A 24,049-nucleotide genomic window follows, 5' to 3' on the forward strand; every position below is an offset into this window, starting at 1 on the left:
TTCCATACTGATTTATAAACTGGCTGAAAGGAACTTGGAGGAATGAGGACAAATCCCATCTATTTGTTTAGCTCAGTCCTGAGGGTCTCCTGGACACAAACGACCATCTCAAATTGTACTACATCAGAGCATGGAGGTTCTGTGATGAGAAATCTTGCCAATTAAGAACTGAACCAGGCACCATCATATTGAAAATATCATATTGAAATATTAGCCTAGAGGTGAAGAGTGGGTGTTCCACTGTTCCACCATTTGCAGTTTCAATTCAGTGAATACGACATTGTGGAAAGATAGAAGGATCCTGATAAAGCAGCACTCAAGATAAATGTTGCTTCTGAATGTAAATACATAAGTATGAAGGGAAGGGTGAAGGAAAGAGAATGGGAAACAAAGAAACATTACAGTCTACAGGCAATATTGTACTGACTTTTGTAAAGTAGAATCTAAGCAATCACATATTGATACATAAAGACACACAGCATTATTGGTTATTTACTAACTCTTCCTTTTTTTTTCTGCCCACAGCAAGTGCCAAGCCATATATCCATGTTCATACAGAAAAGAGGTAGAAGGTGATTGTATGAAAGAATTCCTCTCTAACCTTTCCATTTTATGTAGTGTAATGAAACAACTGTTGCAGGGATTCCCATCCCATGACCCCGACATCTGTTCATGACACTCAGGTTGAGAACTCATTAGCTAGTAGGTAACCTCTGCCCTCTGTTGGCTTGAACCACAACTCCTCAGTGGTGTGCTGTAGGCTGTATACTGCAAACCTCAACTAATGGAGATTCTCCTTAGTTCAAGTGATGGGGTCTGTGTTTTTGGAACTCTACTATCTGCCTTGACGTTCCAGGTGATTATGGTGTGCACCATAGTGATGACTTAGAAGTTGTGAGTTGCTCTGAATTTGGCACAACACTCTTTGTCAAATCCAGTAGCCAATAGACCATTTTTTAAATGATCTTTTCTGTTAACAGCCCCAACCCAGCTAAATCTCGGAAAAGCTGCTAGTTAAACCAAAGTCACCAAAACATAAAAACAATCACTCCAGCACCTCTTGAGACAAACCCACTGTGGACATGGAATTGTCACATGGTGCTCTACACAGTCTCATCTGCACACAGAGCTGCAACCTGCATCTATGACTAGCCAGCAATATACACGTGGCTGCACAGACAGTAAAGAGAAAATTAAAATCCCATAAAAGGAGAAAAGTTAACAAGCTGCAACTCAGAGGTTCATCATCCGCAAAAGTGATGAGCAATATATAAAAAAGGACCATACTAGAAACCAGATTCACATTCTTGCTAGGCTTTTAATTTCCTCATTGACTTTAATTAAACTAACAAATTGAAGATACTGTCTATTTTTCCTCCCCCCTTCACCAGGTAGGATTATCTAAGAGCTCACAGCTAAAGCAAAGAGATACAAGAAACTGCAAAATTAAGAAGCACAACAGACAGCATCATTAAGGGGAAGGAATGTTTATCAAATATTTTAAAACAATTCAGTTTTAAGGCAATTTGTGTGCAGTGGTACTGAGCATTCCTGATTGGAGAAAGCTGGGGGGTGGAAGTGGGTGCAGGGAGACAGGAGCAGTAGAGTGTGGCATGGAGCCTAATAGCATTGTAGCAATTTATTCACTGAGAAATACTGCAGAGTGATGCAGGGGTCTGTGTAGAAGATAGCAGTACGTTCAGCAATGCCACAATGACAGAGAGAGAGACAGAGCGAGCGACTGAGACTGACTCAAGAGTGATGGAGAAGAGAGAGTGGAAACTAAACACTTTAAGGAATATGGGAACCCCCCCCCAAATAAATAAAATTGATAAGGCCCCCCTATGGAAACTTCATCAGAGGAGTGAAGTTTTGGAATAGCCTTCCAAGGGAAGCAGTGGGGGAAAAGATCTATCTGGTTTTAAGATTCTACTCGATAAGTTTATGGAGGAGATGGTATGATGGGATAATGTGATTTTGGTAAGTAATTGATCTTTAAATATTCAAGGTAAATAGGACTAATCCCCTGAGATGGGATATTAGATGGATGGGATCTGAGTTACCCAGGAAAGAATTTTCTGTAGTATCTGGCTGGTGAATCTTGCCCATATGTTCAGGGTTTAGCTGATCGCTATATTTGGGGTCGGGAAGGAATTTTCCTCCAGGGCAGATTGGAGAGGCCCTGGAGGTTTTTCGCCTTCCTCTGTAGCATGGGGCATGGGTGACTTGAGGGAGGCTTCTCTGCTCCTTGAAGTCTTTAAACCATGATTTGAGGACTTCAATAGCTCAGACATAGGTGAGGTTTTTCGTAGGAGTGGGTGGGTGAGATTCTGTGGCCTGCGCTGTGCAGGAGGTCAGACTAGATGATCAGAATGGTCCCTTCTGACCTTAGTATCTATGAATCTATGAAAAATCTATGGTAGAACAAAGGATATACCAAAAATGCTGTTTGATAATACCTGCTGAGCTACCAAGAAATTATGTTGGTTGGGGATGTGGATTTCTTCCCCATGGAATGAGCAGGGGTCATGGCTCTCCAGCCTCACCAAGATACATGATCTGTACGCAACTACAAAGGGCAGGAGGATTCGTACACAGAGGGACTGCTGTTCCATGCTATAAGTCCCTTTTCCTTTTGGGACACTTCATGGAATAGTCCTCATTTTTTCAGCCACTGCCTGGCCCTGTATTTTCCCCTTGGCAACAAAACTCCGTCTGGAACCATGTCACAAATATCTCTCCTCTCAGATCTGCCCCTGCCTCCACATTTGCTAGTACATTGCTGAGACCCCCAGAAATTATTCACCCAGGTGTTTCCAAGGTGGAGGAGATGCCATGTAGAGCTTCTCTCTCTCTCCTTATTGCACCACTCCCCAGCCCACCCATATTCACCCTAAATAGGTAGGGAATCCCAACATGCTGAGTTTACACAGCTGGGCTTATGATGAAGCTGGAGAGAGGTGAGTAGCTGACAATGCTAAAACTCAGTTCTTCTGCATGTTCCAGACTCTGCAACTTTCTTCACCTCCCTGGCAAAATCTTGAAGGTGACTGATCTTGTCCCTAGTTCCTTCCCTTCCCAGGCAATAGTTTCTCCTTTCCCATCTCTGCAAACGTCTCTGACTTGTTATTAGTTGCTAATGAAACATAATAAATTGTTATTACTGCCACAGGTGCATTAGGAACCTTAAAGATAAGACCAAGTCCCTGTTCCCAAGAAAAGACAGTCAAAACGCAGCCAACACAGATAAAGGAAGGAGGCTGGAATGGTACAATAAGCAAAGGGACTGAGCAGGGAAGTTTGGGACACATCTCGTTACGCCAACAATTTTTATTTTTTTATTTATTTACGATAAATAAAAGTAACAAGATTAGCTGTATATGGAGGATGTCTTTGGCCCTGATCCTTTGTTGATCACACAGAGGACTGCTGCACCTGCATGGAACCACATGACCTGGTCCTGTGTGGCGAGCAGCTCCAGAGGACTGTTGTATCCTTCCAGAGATCTACTGAAGTCAGTGGAGCTCCCTGCAGGTGCAGCAGTTGCAGTGCAGAATCAGTCCTTTGCTGTCCTGCCATTTCACCAAATCGCCCTTCCCTTCCCTTCCCTTCCCTTCCCTTCCCTTCCCTTCCCTTCCCCTTTTCCCCGTTATTCGCCTTCATGGTGTAACTGAAAGACTCCGTCTATTTATATTATTTCTAAGGTCCCTATTGCCATGATATTTACCCACCAGATTATTCTCCCTGTATGGCATCTATATGACAACAAATGCAGTTTTTCACTGCATTGCTACAGTGGCTGGCTATGCGTTATGTCTGAAGATACGTGTTTTATTTTCACCTAAGAAAACCTCCCCCTGGTTCTAAAAGCAATGGAACAGTCCACTATTTAAACTTCCATCCCTTAGAGAATTCTGCAGTTGCAAAAACGGGTTGAATTTGATTAAACCTTTGGAATCCCTCCAATATTTCCACTTATTCCATCTGTAGAAACACTCTACTGGCACTTGGCACATTTATAGCATTAACAGCCTTCTAAATCAGCAGCAGTTCTGCCTAATAATTTGGCATTTGCACATGCCTTGTAAATTATAAATGTTGCATCCTTGGGTATGAGGAGTTTTCCCCCCAAAAAACCATTAGCTGTCTGCAGAAATTCTGGAGGAAGAAAATGTCTCTTTGTTTTGGCAAAGGACAATCTCACAAACAAACAAAAAAGGCACAAAATGGGTATGAAATTAACTCTACATCTCATGTCGGAGAAATAGAGAGCAACCCAATGAGACCAGCTGGCTACTAACAGCATATTGCCAGGAGGCCCTCTTTTTCGTTTTGAAGCTTGTTAGCTTGCATTATTCAATTCAAAATCAAGGGCTAGCATTTAAGCTGTAACTTGCATGTTTCAGGGCTGCAAGAGGTGCTGTGTGGCAGGGAAGCAGTCTCTCCACTGGCCATGCTCCTGGAATTAAATAAAATTCAGAAAACGAAAGATCTATATGCTTTGATACTATTGCCTCCCCAAACCAGAGAGTCCGGGTTTGGAATGACCAGCAGGTCCACATCAAGTCACAGAACAGTAAGAAGCTGATCAGCAATATCAACAGTGGTTTGTTTTGTCCTCAAGCATGAATAAGGAGCTAGAGCAGGTCTATAGCTGTAGCCTCCCTATCTCTCCTCTCTCATATGCCAAAACTGTTGGGGCAAAAATCACCTTCTTCCCACAGCTCTCTGAGAATGTCATCCCATCTCTAGTTGTGTCCAGTTCCAGCTCCTTCTGTGACTGATGGATTCTGTCACGACAGAAACTACATGTTCTAGAAAACATGTGCCTCACCATCAACAAATGCAAGGACATTCAACAAATTAAGTGCCAGCTCATGCCCCTCTGCAGAGCTTCTCCCCTGTCAGCATATCAGATCTTATTTATTCTTGGCATCCTATGCTCTGGCCCTTTCTCCCTGATGCTGCTGTTGTCTCAGTACTTTTTTATTTTCAATCATTTTAAGGAACTCTGCTTCTGCACCCCACCCCAACAATATGCCCTATCGATTTTGATATACACTATGATTCTGAGGAAAACATATTGTTACAAATCTAGGGTCACCTAAGGACTCCACGGCTGTCACTATGCTGCACATCATGAGCAGCTGGAATCTGACAGCAGCACTGGGGACAGAACTCGGATCTTTGTGCTTCAGAAGCACAGGTCATTATTGCCTCAGCTGAAAAAAACCTCTGTTAGCTTACCTCTTTGCAGTATAAAGCCTATGACACACAGCTGAACCACGGTGATTCCATCCAGAAGGAAGTAGTGACACACACTAGCAAGTTCCTTATTACTCTTTAAATTAGTGACAAACACTTAGATTAGGTCTCCTATTCTATCATTTATAAAATTACCTTAAATTTTTCTATTTCTCTTTTATCTTGTTTTTTTCCTTTTATTATTTTTTGCTTATTTTTAAAAAAATATCAACAGGTAAACAGTTACATAGGGTTGTGATTTACTTCCAGCCAAACTCTAACTATCATCTCACTGCAAAAATTAGCCACCAGCATTTTAATAAATAAGAATCCATAATCTCACTCATGGCCATGTGATCCCTTTTTGTATTTGTAGTAAGGTCTATGAACTGTACATGTCCCAAACTCCACATCGTACAAATACAGTATGTGCCTACAAGGATACGTCTACATTGCAAACACAGGGTGCGCCTGAGGCTCTGGTAGACATGCCTGCGCTAGTTTTAATTTAGCTAGCTTGAGTAGCGGAGCAGTGAAGCCACAGAAAAATGGGCTTCAACGCAGACTATACAAGCCTGCCCGGAACTCTGGGTAATTAGTCGGGCTTCACTGCTCCAGTACCCGAACTAGCTCAGGTATGTCTACATAAGCTTCAATCACACCTGTAATTGCAGTGTAGACATACCCCGCAGAACTCACAGCCCGGGGGAGGAAGGGCTAATATGCCTTTAAATCACCTTTGCACCCTTCCAACCCCATGGCTACTCCAGGGGACTGGAGAGGCCCTGACATACCTTAAACAGCCCTGGGGCGCTAAGTCATAGCAGCCTCCATCAATTGCCCTGTGGGCCACAACGCCTCCCAGAACGTTTGCAGCACTGCATGGAGAGGCCCTGCCCCTCCTCCCCCTAGCCCTGCTCCCTACACCAGGGCTTGCATGGATGTCCCTAGAGGGCAGTCTTATAGCTTTCTTCCATAGTTCCTATGCCAGCAGAACTCCCTCTCCCCTCACAGAGAAGCCAGGACTTTTAAGACTCCTTGCACCGCTCCAGTCTTTTTATCTGGCATAAAGGGGGCCAAAAGGAGGATGAGGATTTCACCTTATGTGCCTTATGGAATACACAGTGTACTGAAACTGTTGTGAGAGTGTAACGTGACCTGAACTCTATATTTTTATAAACAGGGCTCCTGGAATATAATAAGCAACAGCCTTTTTGTTGTCCATAGGGATCACCTTCTTCCATATCTTATATGGGAAATAGACATGTCTCACAACCACATAGCTATACTGCACTTGATGAAAATGTCTGCTCTCTCACAAAAAACGCTATCTGCAGCCAGCAGTCAGTGATGCATACTAGATGGCTGCCTTCTCAACATGGGAGCAAAAGGGCAAACGAATCACATTACACTCCATGAATAAAGACTGATTCTTAATGCAACAGCTACTTAATGTTTTCATTTTCAATACACTAGACAGTTTGGCCTCATTTTCAAAAATGCCAAGCACCCACAACTCCCACTGAAGCCAACTGGAAGTGCAGGTTCTCAGCACCTCTTGGACCCAGAAAGCTTGTGAAAGTTCTCTAACCTGAAAGAAAAAAGAAACACCCTTTCCTCCTCCCCCCCGCCAAAAAAATTGAGAGCATGTATTAGAGATGAGTCTGAAGTTCAGATCCAGATCTCCATTTGAGCTATCTGGGGCACTCTAACCTGGGATTCTGGTTCAGGTCCATATCCAGTAATGCAGAAATTGCACTTTGCAGAATCCCTTGAATCATTCTTCTACTTCATCTGGAAGGAAAGGAGATGCTGTGCCAAATTCTGCCCTCAGTTATATCTGTGCAAACCAACTGACTTGTGACTGAGAGCAGAATTTGTCCCCCTGTTTTCCTAGCCATGGTCACAAATAAAAAAGGAGAGTGGTTTCAGCTTGCTCTGAGGTGATTTTATCAGGCTTGGTTTTGGACACACTGTATGCACAAGTTAAATAAGATAATGTGCAAACCATTAGAAACAAAGAAAATAGTATTTTTAACTACTTTGTGTGGTATTATTGACAAGGTTTTGTTCACAGAGTTCTTAAAAAAAAAGAAAAGAAAAAAAGCAGTGTGTGAAGGAGGAATGGGAGAACAAATCTATACCAGTCAGGTAGGATCTAGTTAATACCTAAACACCACGGTGATGGGTTGCTTTGGAGAGACCAGGGTTAGACCATGTAATGGTTTGCTTTCCAAACCAAACCCAGCGACTTTGGAAAGAACGCCTCTTAAGATTTAAATACCCTAACAATTTATTTGCTTTTTAAAATGTCCCCCATTCTAAGGCAGACTGACAACCTCTCCCACACAAAAGCTACACTCCATGTCCTGTGCTGGGCAACCATTCAAACCAAGCAATCCATTATTATTTATTATTGGCCGTGCCATAGTGCTTAGGAGCCTTAGTGATAGACCAGGACCTCAGTGCACTAGGTGCTGAACAAACAGAACAAGAGGACAGTCCCTGACCCAAAGAGTTTACAGTATAAGTACAAGACTAGCAACAACAGATGGATACAGGCAGATGGAATAGTACAAGGCAACAATGTGAAAAATATTGGTCAACATGATAGGCAGTGGTCTCGGTAGATCAGCAGCCTAACCATTGTCAAGGTTTTTGTAGGCATTGTGGCAAAGAAGGGTTTTAAGGAGAGATTTGAAGGATGAGGCAGCGTTGCAGACATTTATGGGGAGCAAGGGAGAAAGCACAAAGGTGAATGTTTGAAAACTGAACAGGTGGGTGATGGAGGCAGGCATCATGGGCTGATCACAGTTTGGAGCAAACACCTCAGCAGGGAATGAGAGATGATGAATAGAAGGGTGATAGGCTGTGGAGAGTCCTAAAAGCGAAGACAAGCATCTTATGTCTGATGTGAGGGACAACAAGGAGGGGTAGTGAGGGGATACACAGAGATGGGTGCTGTGGTCAAAGTGATGGGACAGGAAAATGAGTTTTGCGGCAGCATTCTGAATGGATAAAAGTGGGGCAAGATTGCATTGATCAAAGCCAGAAAACAGGATGTTGCAATAATGGAGATGTGAGATGATGTGATCCTGGATGAGAGTTTTAGCTGTGTGGATAGATAGGAAAAGCCTCATCTTAGAGATGTTATGTAAAAAGAATCTGCAAGATTTAGACACAGTCTGGATGGGAGGATCTAGAGAGAAGTCTGAGTCAAAGATGACACCCCAGTTAGGGGCCAGAGTGACAGGCAGGGTGGTGGTGTTGTGATCATGTGATCGTATTGTGGTCATTGTGATTGAGAAAGGCAGCAGCGGAAAGGGCTTGAGGGGAAGACTAAGAGCTCTGTTTTGGCAGTGTTGAGCTCTAGCTTCTTTATAAGTGTGGACAAGGAGGATGACTTAGCACCATTCTTCTCAGTCAGCAGGAAACTCATCTTGTTAATATTCCCATTTTTATTTGAAAAATTCTTAATGGGATAAGCCCTCAAAACAAAACCAGCCTCTTGCATGTCAAAAGAAGTCATATGCAAAGTATTTATTGCCAACACTTCTCCCCTCACCCTAAATGGCTGATTAATTTTATCCCTTGGGACATCTATCATTTCATATCCTACATAATTTTTTTTCCGGCTGGCACTGCCTTATTTTCACGCATCAAGAGAAGATGTGCAGACACAAACCAATTCACAACTTGGAGTAATTGTTTGAGAAACAAACAGCAGTTTCACTGGGGTCCTAGCAAGAATATCATAAATTGGTGCTTCTCATCTCTTCATTATCTTTCTGCAAGAGTTGGCTGGCATCACGTGTTCTCTGCCTCTGTGCAGTGACATTGGAACTTGTCATCCCTCCCATCTGTAACAGACTGTTTGGGAGGCAGCAACCACTTACAATGTAACAATTGGAGGCCCTTGCTAAGCTGGAGAGACTTTCAAAAGACACAGAACATAAGCCAGAGAGGAGTATTCCGCTGGTATGTGCATCATGGCCCCCTCACTTATATATGTATGCTGCTGTGAAAATAAAGCCGTAAGCTGAGGTTTTCACTGTCTAAACATCTCTTCTGTTTAAAACAGCTGCTGAATTTTAATAAGAACTTAAAAATCAAAATCACAACCTGGCTAATGCAATACATCCCATCAAAATATTTTAAGTGCTTCCATGTCTCCATTTTTGTGGAGACTTTTTAAATTTTTACTGTTTGGTTGGGTTTTTAAATTAGACCTTTTGTGCTGCCTTTAAAGTATTTGCATTCAGAGTCACGCTGCAAGATTTTAGCCCTGTGTGTAAGTGAGAGACCTTCTCCAGGTTGAGAGTCAGTGATCTTCATTTTAAGGAAAAACTTGAAATGTACTTGCCTACGAAATGGCTAATGACTGAAACCACCCCCATCTGAAAGAGAAATAATGTATCCATCACAAGGCTGGAAATTTACAAAGAATATCAAAAACTGATTCAGGAGTTTGCAGTTCTCAAACCTTACTGAACAACATACAAATAATGCAGGAATCTAGAGACTGGAATCGAAAATAACTGAAACAATTAGGGGCTGATTTTTAAGACAGTTACAAAGGGTAATAAAGTTATCAACTAGCCAGTGTTACTAAGAAAGGCTGTGAAAGCAAAAGAGTGTGTGTGTGTGTGAGAGAGAGAGAGAGAGAGAGAGAGAGAGACAGAGACAGAAAATTAATAGGTAGGTTATTGATTTTGATCCACATTCCTGTAACTACACACAACAAACAGGTGTGTAATTTAGTTTTTAATTTTTGTCTTGAACATACAGCTGTTAATTGTAGCTATTTGGTCTTTCAGTGGGGTTAGGCTCTATGCTGGTGGGCTGGGCTCTCAATTCTTCCTGTCAGAAAAGATGCGCCTCCACCATTAGTCAAACTGGCAAATTTGTTCTTGGATCCAATGATTCCACAACAAGTGGCCATGACACAACTTGCTCCTTTCAGTGCCAGGGGTTCTCAACCTCTCTCTTTCCAAGTCCCCCCTCTCCCCCAAGAACATGCTATAAAAACTCCACGGCCCACCTGTGCCACAATAACATTTTTCTGCATATAAAAGGCAGGGCCAGCATTTGGGGGTACCAAGCAGGGCAACTGCCCAGGGCCCCATGCCACAGGGGCCCCTGCAAAGCCATATTGCTAGGCTTCAGCTTCAGCCCTGGGTGGCAGGGCTCAGGGCCTCGGGCTTCAGCCCCACGCTGTGCGACTTCGGTTTTCTGCATTGAGCCCTAGAGAGTCTAATGCTGGCGCTGCTTGGCAGACCCCCTGAAACCTGCTTGCAGCCCCACAGGGGCCCCTGGTTGAGAACCACTGCTGTAGAAGAGAGGAAAAACAGTTCTTAAGCAGAAACTAAGAGACTAAAATGGCCTGGGACCAGGTTATGCACCTGACCAGTTTTCATCATTTCCCCATCAAGGTCGTTAACATCAATCTGGAGATTCTTGCTGCCAGAGCCTATGTTTTGACTCTGTCCTCACTGTAGGGCTCTCTCAGAAGTGAGAACTCTCACAAGCTCCTAAATCTGGCAGCTGTCAGGGCTGCAGAAATGCAACATTCATTTCTTCTGTTTAGGGTTCATGTTAGTATTTTGTTCCTACTTTATGCTTTGGCAAATGTCATGTCTAACATTTGACTCTGGGTAACTGCAGTGTTTTACTATCACAGCCCCAGGATTTAGCGAGAAGAAAAATGCCAAAGGACCTGGTTGCAGGCATCAGTGGTTTGCAAGCGCCCTTGTCTTGTCCAGTGGGCGTTACTGCAGCAAATAGAAATTACAAGCAGAGGCCGAATGGCAATGAGTCAGCCAGGCAGAAAGGCACGAAAACAAAATGAATGTAAAGGCAATAAACCTGTAATATTTCACCATCCGTACTGAATTCCTGGATAACCTCAATCTATGAGTGTTATAGGAGATGAGCGTCTATGAGTGTCCCTGGAGATGTAGTTACAGTACATTAATGACATCACCAATGAAGAGAAACAGCAAAGTGAATGCACTTTCTCTCCACTGTGGTGAAACCATCATGAGGGAGGGATTGTGCAGCTGGCACCCCAGCCTCTTTGTGGATTCTTAAACCCCTCAGATTCTCCTGCAGTTATCAGATAACTTCCCAGCGAGCAAAGAAAAGGCTCCCAGGGTTTACTGGCTTCACTGAAGGAAACAGGAGTAAGGAAGTCACAAGGCAATGCCAAGTAGTGATAGAGGCCTTGATTCAGAAAAGCATCCCTCTTTAGGAAGGGCATTTAAGCAAAGGCTTAAATGCTTCCTGCACAGGTGCCATATTTGTGAAATACTTGGGGATGAGGGAACAGAACAACACAGAGGTCTCAGAGCTTAGGAGAGAAGTAAATACCATGTGGTACAATGAATGAAATGTAAAAAATTACACTCACACACATACACACAGAGATGCATTCTCTAGAAATAGCCAGGAAGCAACCCAAAGTTTAGAATCAGAGAAGAGAAAGTTTAAAAGCGGGAAAAGGAGATTTCCCTGCTTCTCTTTGACACAAACAGAGTGCAATAATTCATCTCAGGGAGATAACAGGGGAGACCCTATTACTCAGGATATTTAAAACTAGACTGGACAAAGTTCTAGAAAATGTACAATAGGGAACAACCCTGCGCTTGATTTCCCAGGGGATGGATTCACCAAGGACCCAAATGGGCCATCTTTTTTTAAACTTTCTCTAAGTTTGCACTCACAAATTAAATTATTTAGATGTCTAACTAGCTGACCGTACCCCAAAAATCAGGCAGAAAATCCACAGTCAATCTTTTGCACCATCAGTGCAGCAGCTGCAGGAGGTGCCAAGCATACATTTGTATGAAATATAATCACTTACTGGCTTTGTCTGGAAGTTAGTCACATAGGACTACGTTGGCACATGCTAATCACCTGACCAAATGGAGTCCTGCTTTCTTTCGTATTTTCTAGGCACTCTTGCATTTGTCCCTATAGCTTACTTAGTGCAGAAATAACAATCACCAAAAAAAGCTGATTCCCTATTAGCAACACAGAAATCTCAGGCAGCCAATTAGAACAGAGCTAAAGAGATATAAACCCAAGATTTTTGTATTGAGATAGGTGCCACAGATGGCATACCAGATGAGGATTAATTTAGGAATCATGTTTCTTAAAATGATATGGTCTACCTTTCCAGTTCCATATTTTCTTTTTTTTGACTTGAAGCAGGGATTTAAGTTCCCCTCCCAGCTATGAATTTTTCATGAACAAGCATTACAAAAATAGTAGTAATGAAGCACAAAACCCAATCACATATTGCAAAATTTTCAATGTGAACAACTGTACAACCTAGCTACTATAAATGGATATGTGAGGAAATATAGATATTTTCATGCTCATACCTCATTCCACGTTTGAAAATTTGTTTTCCAACATTTAGAAACCACTAATCCTAAATAATGCTTTCTAGCAACTTTATTTCAGACAGGATCCTGATTTACAAAGGCAGGGGTAATGGATCATTATTATACCTTGATTTTTTTCCTTTTATGCGGAAAGGAAAATTCAGTATAAATAAGTCTCCTAAGATGTATATTTCCAGTTAGATTGCACCCTGATCTGATGCATATTGCAAGCTGATTCATTTGCTATCCTTTATCCCTTTGAAAGCATTTTTGGAAGACCCAATGACATCTGATAATTAAAAGATACTAATCTCTCACTGATGAAGTGAGAAAGACATTCATTTTTAGATTCCGCCATTAAAAAATTTACCAAAAACCACAACAGTGGAAGATACCAGAATAGGGTGTCACAACATTCCACAAAATGTAAATAAAATGCTAATGATAAATTACCCCGTCTCACATCCGAGTTGTAATGTAAATGAAAAACACACAACAAAACTGTGTAACAAAGAGAAAGTTCAAAGCTCTGAAGTACTCCCTCTTGTTTCCTCAAGATTATGACAAGATTATGCCATCCACGTAAACCACATCACCATGTTTCTTGTGAGAACGGTTGTTTTCAGTCACGCCATCACCTTAGCAATACATACAAGTTAAGTTGTTTCATGGCTCATCTCTATATTACTCTCTACTCAACACCAATGATTGAGCCTGTCTTCTAGACCTCATGTTAAAATGAGGGGAGAGAAGGAAAAGAGGATAAAAAGCGTCACTTACCCTTAAATTATTTCAACACCATTCCGCTTTCCCTGTTTTGTTTAAGATGTGGGCCTCCCTTTTGTTTACTCTTTCCAAATTTGGTCTTTGGGTAGGTGAAGAGGACAGTGGAAGGGTTTATACTTGCTGATGAAGGAGACTGTAAAACAAAGAAAAGTGATTTAGTGCAAAATAGTCCCTATGCACATACGTATCAGATTAAATTCAATTAATGACACCTACATCAATGCAATGCTTTCTACGGTTTTTATGCACACATACAAATATCACGTGGATCAAGGAGAATGCAGTTGTCAGTTATTTGGAGGGGAGGGAGAAGAGCGATTTGTAAAAAAATACAACAAAACAAAAAAAACCCCAGCTTTTAAAAGGCCAGCAAAGGAAGCTTCTGCTGCTCTTTAGCAAAATGCCAGCCAGTGCGCTGGGCAACTGTGCAGAAGTAGATCTGCCCTCAGAACTTGCCCTCTCTAGGCAGGTATAGAGATGTACTCCACCATCTGGAGATGAAATAGCAGGATGAGATGCATTGGTCTTCAGCACCTCATGCTGGACAATTTATTAAGCAGCATGGGTGGCAGAAGAAACCATCTACACATTTTTTGCTGAACAAATATAGTGGCATAGTAGGGGCCATACTGAGAGAGCAAAAGGAAAATTAAGAGCTGAAGAGACAAAAAAAAAAGATGAACAGAAAGGAACTGCTGGACACTGAGCTAATGCTTAGAGCCCAGGGCAAGATCAAACCCATCTGTGTCAAAAGGCTTTCATAAACTCTATTCATTGAGCAAAGGTAGGTATGGGAAACTGCTCAAGTCAGGCCAAAGGGCAGAAAATTCTGGAACCTTTATTTCAGCTCTTCCCCCACCCCCCAGCAAATGGACAAAAGGTTCTTCCACACTACATTCAAATGTCAACAGGCATCAAATGCAAGCATTCATCCAAATCTTGTTGCAACAAAAGGCTGCATATCGTGGAGTGAAATTAACTATGGACAACATTTAGGGCTCCACAAGTACCCCCAAAGCTACAGTTTTTGTCACACCATCTGCTTTAACTGCAGAATTTCTTACAAGTGATTATTTCCCCCAAATACCTACAGACCCATGCATCTATTTAAACGCACAGACAGACAATCAGGCTATAAAAAGTCACAGGGTAAACAGCTGCTGCACAAATATACGTGAGGGTTTTTTTTGGGGGGGCGAGGGGGGGTCTGAAACAATAACACATTTTTGATGTATGATAGAAGATTCATTTTTACATCTCCAGACCTCTCTCCACGCTTGGCTCATACCTGGACTCTTAAGGCAACATGGTGACCGGGAGACATGTCTTGGGCTTGACATTGACCTCCAGCAATCATGATTTATTTTTCTACTGCACAGTTTTAGGTCCTTAAAATGTAACTTTATTTTTAGATGGTTGAAAGAAGAATGGAGATGAGAAAGGACTGATTTCAGTGTTATCTGATGTCATTAAAACTGTCCAACCTTTTGTATCCCATTAAAATCTCTGAGACATGCACAGAGTCATTCCCCCCTGCAACCCCATGATTAATATACACAGCTCCAAAGACAACAACAAATTACATATGTCCTTGGCTAAGTTAGGTTGTAAGATACTAGAGGGAGGGATTGATTTGCACTGTATGGCACCATATTTACTGATGACACCATTAGAAAATGTACAAATCAGAAATATTAAACAGTGCTCACAATAAACAGCTAATGGTTACATAACATAACACTTTTCAATAGATCTCAAAGCACTTTCAAAGCTGGGAAGCTTTCCATTCCCATTTGACAGAACGGGGAAGCTCAAGCACAGCTGAAGAACTGCGGTTAAGTGCCTCACCCAAGGTCAGGGGCAGAGCTGGGAACCCAGGCCTCCTGACTTCTTACCCAGCGCCCTATCTGCGGGAACACACTACCACCTTACTGCTTTTAAACAGAAGTGTTACTATGAGCAAAAGTAACATAGACTCCCTGCACATTTTAATTTTTAGTACAAAGAATAAATTATTTAAACACCTTAAAAAAGACACCCTCAGCCTAATAATTGCTGAAAGAGGTGACAAAGCTGGGGCATCTTACTGAACCTATTAAGGGGAATGCTTGCATGGCTGCAGTCTCACTAAATTTTCCTAAAAGAAAATTTTCCTAGTGAGATTTTTAGCTCCCCTGTTACAATACAGAATAACTCGTAGGGGCAATTGGGTTGAGGGTGTGGAACCACCTACAAACAATTCAGGAAACCTGTACACCCATCAGAATCATTTCCAGATTTGCTGTCATTACTCCTGCTCCCAAGCTAAAAGGTAAAGCTAAAAAAAGTAGGTAATTTGAATTACTCATGGACAGCAGAAAATTGAAGCTATAACTTCCCATATGTTTTTAATGGGCGTAGGTGTTTATATGTGAATACACTTGGAAAACAGACAAACCTGATGCCCAGAGAGAGGTCTTCTTAAAAAGAATTCAGGGAGAAAACAGCACACTTAGCCCTAGTCTACACTACGGGGTTAGCTTGAATTTAGCCAAGTTAGGGTGATTTAAAAATGACTGCGTCCACACAACCAACCCCGTTCCAATCCCTAAAGAGCTCTTAAAATAGACTTCTGTTCTCCTCCCCGATGAGGGGAGTAGCATTAAAATCGATCTTGCTGGGTCGAACTTGGGGTAGCGCGGACACAAATCAATGGTATTGGCCTCCGGGAACTATCCCAGAGTGCTCCATTGTGACAGCACTTTGAACTACGATGCACCAGCCAGATACACAGGAAAAGCCCCAGGAACTTTTGAATTTCATTTCCTGTTTGGTCAGCGTGGTGAACTCAGCAGCATCGGTGACCATGCAGTCCACCCAAAATTGCAAACGAGCTCCAGCATGGACCGAAAGGGAGACACTGGATCTGATTGCTATATGGGGAGAAGCATCTGTGCAGGCCAAACTCTGATCAAAAAGAAGAAATGCAAATATATATGCCAAAATCGCACACAGTATGGTGGAGAGAGGCTACAACAGGGACACACAGCAGTGCCGCATGAAAGTTAAGGAGCTCAGACAAGCCTACCAAAAGACAAAGGAGGCAAATGGTCGCTCGGAGTCAGAGCCCCATACATGCCACTTCTATGATCAGCTGCATGGCATTCTGGGGGGGGACCCTACCCCTACCCCACCACTGTCCGGGGACATCTGCAAGGGGAGAGTCTCACGAAACTGGGAGGAGGATTTTGTGGATGAGGACAAGGAGGAGGATGAAGAGAAGGAGAATGCGCAGCAGGCAAGTGGTGAATCCGTTCTCCCCCGCAGCCAGGACCTTTTCATCACCCTGCAGCCAAATACCCTCCCAAGGCGGGATCTCTGACCCTGAAACATGCACGTTTGTAACTACAGTACAGGGTTTAAAAGCAATAGTGTTTAATGTTTGCTTTGCCTGAATAATTGGGATGCATTTGCGGCCTGTACAGCTACTGGAAAAATCTGTTCACATGTCTGGGGATGGAGGGGAAATCCTCCAGGAACACCTCCATGAAGCTCTCCTGAAGGTACTCTAAAAACCTTTGCAGAGGGTTTCTGGGGAGGGCTGCCTTATTTCGTTCTCCACGGTAGGACACTTTACCACACCAAGCCAGTAGCAAGTATTCTGGAATCATTGCAGCACAAAGCGAATGGTCCTGGGTTTTGGTCGCATTCAAGCAACATTCGGTCTAGATCTTTCTGTGTTAGCCTCAGGAAAGTGATATCATTCATTGTCACCTGGTTGAAATAGGGGAAATTTTGTAAGAGAACAGTAAAAGGACCCTGTTCATGCTGGGCTGTTTGCGCTTGGCTACAAGGGAACATCCCATGGCCACGTGGCGGGAAGGAGGGGTGAAGGGATCATCCCAGAGAACAGACAAGCGGCAGAGGGAGGGGAGAAGGGATCATCCCAGAGTGGGGGAAAGTGTGTGCTGCACATCCACCCGAAAACCGCAGCCCCTCCTTTTAAATGCGAAACCCAACCCATTGATTGCTCTAGAAAGGAGGGTGCTGCAGTTTGAAAACATTGCCACATGTTATGAAGGTGTAAGAAGCCAACCCCGCGTACCAAAAGGCTTACCATGGCTGCCTGGAAACTGAATTCTGTTGCCCAGCCATGTGTGTGTGATTTGTCACTATACCAGCAAGCGCTCAATATAAAAGGGAAAATGCGACCTTGTACCTAAAGCACATGTGCTGTTTGCTGTGAATTGCTTGATTCACTGTGAAAGAGTCTCCCTTTTGTTCTCAGAAATGTATCAGCTTAAATTTTACTCTCCCTTTTTATCTCCCCCCAGGTGCAAATGTTTCTACGCTCCCCCTATCATCTCCGTTCCTGAGGTTATCGCAGATTAGAAAGCGAAAAAAACGGACTCGCGATGACATGTTTTCCGAGCTCATGCAGTCCTCCGGCACTGATAGGGCCCAGCTTAATGCAGGGAGGCATTCAGTGGCAGAGGCCAGGAAAGAATTAAATGAGCGCGAAGAGCGGAGGCAGGACACGATGCTAAGGGTAATGGGGGAAGCAAACGGACATGATGGAGCATCTGTTGGTGGAGCAAACGGGCATGATGAAGCATCTGCTGGAGCTGCAGGAAAGCCAACAAGAGCACAGACCCCTGCTGCATCCACTGTATAACCGCCTGCCCACCTCGCCAAATTCCATATCCGCCTCACCCAGACTCCCAAGAATGCGTGGGGGGAGGCTCCGGGCACCCAGCCACTCCACTCCAGTGGATGGCCCAAGAAACAGAAGGCTGTCATTCAGATAGTTTGATTGTTAGTGTGACTACAATAAACAATGTGGTCTTGTCCTTCCCTCCTCCCCCCACCCCATCTGGACTATCTTGTCCATTATCTCATTTTTTTTAAAATTAAGAAAGAAAGAATGCATGGTTTCAAAACAATAGTTACTTTATTTCAAAGTGGGGAGGGTGGTTGGCTTACAGGGAATTAAAATCAACAAAGGGGGCAGGTTTGCATCAAAGAGAAACACACACAACTGTCATACTATAGCCTGGACAGTCATGAAACTGGTTTTCAAAGCCTCTCTGATGCGCAGCGCACCTAGCTGTGCTCTTCTAATCGTCCTGGTGTCTGGCTGCTCAAAATCGGATGCCAGGTGATTTGCCTAAACTTCCCACCCCATCATAAATGTCTCCCCCTTACTCTCACAGATATTATGGAGCACACAGCAAGCAGCAATAACAATGGGAATGTTGGTTGCGCTGAGGTCTGACCTAGTCAGCAAACAGCACCAGCGAGCTTTTAAACGGCCAAAGGCACGTTCTACCACCATTCTGCACTTGCTCAGCTTATAGTTGAACTGCTCCTTACTACTGTCCAGGCTACCTGTGCAAGGCTTCATGAGCCATAGGAGCAAGGGGTAGGCTGGGTCCCCAAGGATAACTATTGGCATTTCAACATCCCCAATGGTAATTTTCTGGTCTGGAAAGTAAGTCCTTTCTTGCAGCTGCTTGAACAGCCCGGAGTTCCTAAATATGCGAGTGTCATGCACCTTTCCTGGCCATCCCACGCTGATGTCGGTAAAACGTCCCTTGTGATCCACCAGTGCTTGCAGCACCATTGAGAAGCACCCCTTGCAGTTTATGTACTGCTTGGCAAGGTGGTCCGGTGCCAAGATGGGGATATGCATTCCGTCTATCACCCCACCACAGTTAGGGAACCCCACTGAAGCAAAGCCATTCAGTATGACCTGCACATTTCCCAGAGTCACTACCCTTGATAACAGAACGTCAATGATTGCATTGGCTACTTGGATCACAGCAACCCTCACAGTAGACTTGCCCACTCCAAATTGATTCCTAGCTGACCGGTAGCAATCAAGCGTTGCAAGCTTTCACAGGGCTATCGCCACTCACTTCTCAACTGCCAGGGCAACTCTCATCTTGGTATTCTTGTGCTTCAGGGTGGGGGAAAGCAACTCACAGAGTTCCAGGAAAGTGCCCTTACACATGTGAAAGTTTTGCAGCCGCTGTGAATCATCCCATACTTGCAACAGTATGTGGTCCCACCAGTCTGTGCTTGTTTGCCTGGCCCAGAAACGGCGTTCCACTGTATCAACCAGCCCCACTGCCACCATGATGTCCCAATTGCCACAGCCTATGCTTTCAGGAATGTCTGTGTCCATGTCCTCTTCAAAATCCTCCTTGTGCTGGTGTCTCTTAGCCCGGTTCTGCATATAGTCCAGGATAATGCGTGAGGTGTTTACAATGCTCACAACAGCAGCAGTGACGGTGAGTTGAGTAGGCTCCATTCTTGCCGTGGTATGGTGTCTGCATGGGTAACTCAGGAAAAAAGACGCAAAACGATTGTCTGCCGTTGCTTTCACAGAGGGAAGGGCGACAGACGACATGTACCCAAAACTACCCACGACAATATTTTGCCCCATCAGGCATTGGGTGCTTAACCCAAAATTCCAATGGGCAGCGGAGACTATGGGAACTGTGGGCTAGCTACCCACAGTGCACTGCTCTGTAAGCTGATGCTAGCCATGGTAACGAGGACACACTCCGCCGACTTAATGCGCTTAGTGGGGACATACACAATCGATTTATAAAATAGATTTCTAAAAATCAACTTTTATAAAGTTGACCTAATTTCGTAGCGTAGATCTACCCTTAGTCTCTGCTCTAACCCTAGGAATTTCTCAATAGAGGCCATTGTTAGCATGTGACTCATGTTACTGATTGCAGATCATCACAAGGGTCACTTGAGATGGGTCATGTTTGTGGCTTTAGATTAACCCAAAGGAGCAATGGGATGAATGAGCCAGTGGAGCAGCTGAACTAAGCAGAAAAGCTCCGACGGGGACTAAATATATTTTTGGTATCTGCTATTTTAAATGAAAGGTCAGAGTCCAGAGTCCTAAGTGAGGGTTGATTTGTGGGAAAGAGAATTAAGAAAACAGTTATGATGATTGGAGTTGGTGTGCAATAGGCCAGATGGAAAGATAGATCTGATACATCTGAAACCCAAGGCACAAATGGCCCTAGTAAAAAGAACATCAGAAGATTAAATACTATAACTTGAACCCAGACACTTAATTAACCACATTCCTGTGGCCTGGGGTTACGCATGCTCCCCCAAAGATTCATCTAGCTTTCATAATATTAGCTGTAATGTTTGGAAACTGGTTATCCCAGGGAATTGGTAACAGGATACAGAGTCTTTCACCATGAGGTTGTTAGTCTGAGTCCAGCCCCGGTCCACAGTGATATGACCTAATGGCTATTCACTGATGTATCTGAAGGTTAGTGGTCTCAATCCTCTTCCAGTGAATAGGTTTCGAAGTAACAACACACAGTAGAGATGCTAAGAACTGAATGGGCCATGGAGATGCAAATCTCCTCCTACTCTTAGTAAAAAAAAACCAATATGAGCACACAGGCAGGTCAGACTGGATGGTTTATTTGTTCTGTGTCTGTACATCACTAGCACAATGGGGTGCCGGTCCATGACTAGGGCTCTGACGTGCTATGATAATACAAATAAATAAATAACGTGAGGGACATTTCCACTGTTGTTGTCTGTGCGAAACCTAGTTTGCTGCTGAATAAAGAATTTCAGGTCTCCTGCCAGTTCAGTACCTTTCACCAACACTAAATTAGTTGTGAAAATGTTTAGACTGTGATTCTCAAAGTAGTCTAAAGGAGTAGCAGATGCCCAAATATAACTGGATGTAATGGGCTTGTGCACAAAAATCTCCTAAGATTTGTCTACACTGCAACCAGAGGTGTGATCGCAATACCTGTAGACACTAGCTTTAATCTAGCTAGCATTGGTACCAAAAGCAATGAAGCCACAGCAGCATAGGCTTCCTAGCAGGCTGGGACACTCGGTGCTTACTGAGGTGGCTAGCCCACCCTGACGTCTGTGCTGCCACAGCTCCACTACCATTGGTACTGGTGCTTAGCTTCGGGCCCTCCACGTCTCCTCTGTCTAGATTAAAACTGGTTCAGGTATGTCGACATGTGCTACACTCACACACACACACACACACACACCCCGATTGCAGTGTAGCCATACCCTGAGACTCCTTTGAAACTCACAATTTTCAAATCTCAAGTTGAAGTTTAACTTCCAGTGCACATCAAAACTACATCTGAAAGAGTTCCCCCAACTTGCTTATTACAACAGCCACAAGTAGGAAAACATTCATTACAAACAAGCACTTTGGCTGTTTTTTTTATTGCCTTAGCTGCCTTCCAACATATAGGTCCCATTATGAAAGCGTTATTTTATCGCAGTGCCGCTCTATAGAGAAAAGATACAAATAAAATCCTTCAAGGGAAATTAGGAGAGGTTATTTTTGTTGTTGCTGCCTTTGTTAATTTGAGAAGAATAGCAGGTGCTGTTGGCCTTTTTAGCAGGCTGACAGGCCTCAAGGCAGGGATAGCTTCACAGGTTTGGCCATGTGCACTCCAGTTTGAAAATAAATCTAACCTTCCAATGTCTGGTTTCAGAGTAGCAGCCGTGTTCGTCTGTATTCACAAAAAGAAAAGGAGTACTTGTGGCACCTTAGAGTCTAACAAGTTTATTTGAGCATAAGCTTTCGTGAGCTACAGCTCATTTCATCGGCTGCATTCCAATGTCTGTTTCTGTTTCCTCCCTGGAAATATCTGTGTGCCTGGAAGAGTTTCCCAGAGGTCTGTCGTACCTTCCCCTGTCAGAAGCTCATTACAGCATGTTTATGAAGGGTAGGGGCAGAAAGGATCTTGGGAATTGCAATCCCAACAATCATCCATGCCAAACCCCAGCAGCTAATTACAAATCATGATAAAATTACAGAAAAAGAATCTAACTTTATCAGTGTATCTTTCTATCTATATACGGACAGAGACTGACCTTCAGACAGATGGGTGATAGGTACAATATAGATTAGAGGATGGGTGTGATAGGCATGCAGACACAAAGAATGTGTTTTCATGTGTAGTACCATATTTTTGACACCAAGGTATGCCAAGAACGTGGAACATACTTTATTCTGTATACTCATCTTCCCGTTAGGACATCCACGGGTTTCTAATACTATAAATCCAGCTGACCTTGGACTCCAATGGGCTTGGTAAGACCACAGGGAGAAAGGTGCTTGGCAATTTTTTTCTGCCCTGGAGCTTCACTGAGCTTAAAGTTAGTCTTGTATAGGATCTCCAGTCATATTTCAGCTAAGGGCAAGTTATTTGAGAGGAGGGGGACGGATGGGATAGAGGGAAAAACAGCAAAGAAAACCTTTGAGTTTTCAGAGTGAGTTCAAAGATGTTGCATGGGAATTTGGTTTCCTGAACTCAGAAGTTCCATTTCTGCTTAGCCTGACCTGACACCAAGAAACCTCACCTAATTTTACAGTGCAACTGGTTTCAGCACTTTATAGATGAAGCAGGAGGAGCTGGTGCAGGTTTCTTGGCAACATCTGAAATTGCACATCTTTCTCCCAGTCCTCTGCTCCCAACCTCAGAGGTACAGGGACTTGTCCTGGGGCTCAGCCATGGTGATCTCTGGCAGGATTCCAACACTGCACAGATGGCCATGATTTGGTTACCCTGTGCTAAATCCAATCTGCACTGATTATGCACATACCAAGTTCCAAAGCAAAATGAACATTTGTTCTACAACAAAAAACACTGCAAGTGGCCCTTAACCAATTTTAACTGTTGCTACAGACAGGTAAGACCATGGTAGCACATATCACACCGTGTTGTTAGGGCAAGCTCCGCGCTGCTAAACATATGAGTGGCAATGCAGACAGATCTATATTTTCTATTTCAGTATAAATTATAGAGCAGCATAATAGAACTGAAGAGGCAGCTTTGCTCTTCCCTGCATCAGTTCTTTCACATTTTGAAGCCCATTAAATTTCTTCCCATTTAGTTGCTTTATTTTGTTTTTTTGCTGCATAAAATTGTTCCACATTCAAGAAGCAATGAAGCTGAATAAATAATCACCAACTTCCATGCAAAGCCTCCAAGAGCTGTTATGTAAAGCAAAGGGGTATCAGCAGATAGAGATGACTCTAGAACAACCTAAGGTTTAGTATTCTATGTCAGCTTAACACACAGGGGAAATAACCCTTTAATCCAGTGCAGTGTATTTCATTTGCTGTAGTGTTATGCAGTTCGAAGATGTTATGAAAGGCATCCCCAGAGAGATTTAAGACTTCAAAAACATCCCGAGTTTGAACTTAATTCCACTATTCCAAAATGCTGTAGCAATGGAAGATGACCTTTTATGTACCTCACATGCCAGGAACTGTTCTGTCTCATAATGTCATGCCAAATTAGAATGGTCTCCTCTTGGGCTTTTTTTTTTTTTTAATTAAAACCATCTGTCACTACTAATGACACAGCATAAAAAAATCAATAACAAACGGAGGTTAAAAATGGTGACGTCAGGAAAGATTGGTAGGCCCAGGGCAGTGGTAATCAGGAATACAGTCTTTCACACCTTTGACTTTACCAGGTCATATCCAAATCCAGGCCAGGTCACTAGTGAATGAATTTTGTTACCATCTGACCAATGTTAGTGAAATGGACCCATGCTCTCCATCCAATTCTTAATGGAGAGGTATCACAAAAATCATCACCACACTTGGTAGC

The 24,049-nt window shown here is 43.3% G+C and overlaps 1 protein-coding gene across 4 annotated transcripts in view; it reads right to left on the reverse strand.

Moving 5' to 3' along the window:
• NEXMIF (neurite extension and migration factor) overlaps positions 1-24,049 on the reverse strand; it is a 243,768-nt gene that overhangs the window by 52,824 nt on the left and 166,895 nt on the right. For 3 of the 4 annotated variants that reach the window (XM_038417423.2, XM_038417420.2, XM_038417424.2), the window contains exon 2: positions 13,413-13,551. The gene's annotated coding sequence lies outside the window, so the exon portion shown is untranslated. Of the gene's footprint in view, positions 1-13,412; positions 14,249-24,049 lie in introns of those variants that run through there. The other variant, XM_043492294.1, reaches the window with a different exon arrangement.

Source organism: Dermochelys coriacea, chromosome 9, assembly GCF_009764565.3.
Source record: "Dermochelys coriacea isolate rDerCor1 chromosome 9, rDerCor1.pri.v4, whole genome shotgun sequence".
NCBI lineage: Eukaryota > Metazoa > Chordata > Testudines > Dermochelyidae > Dermochelys > Dermochelys coriacea.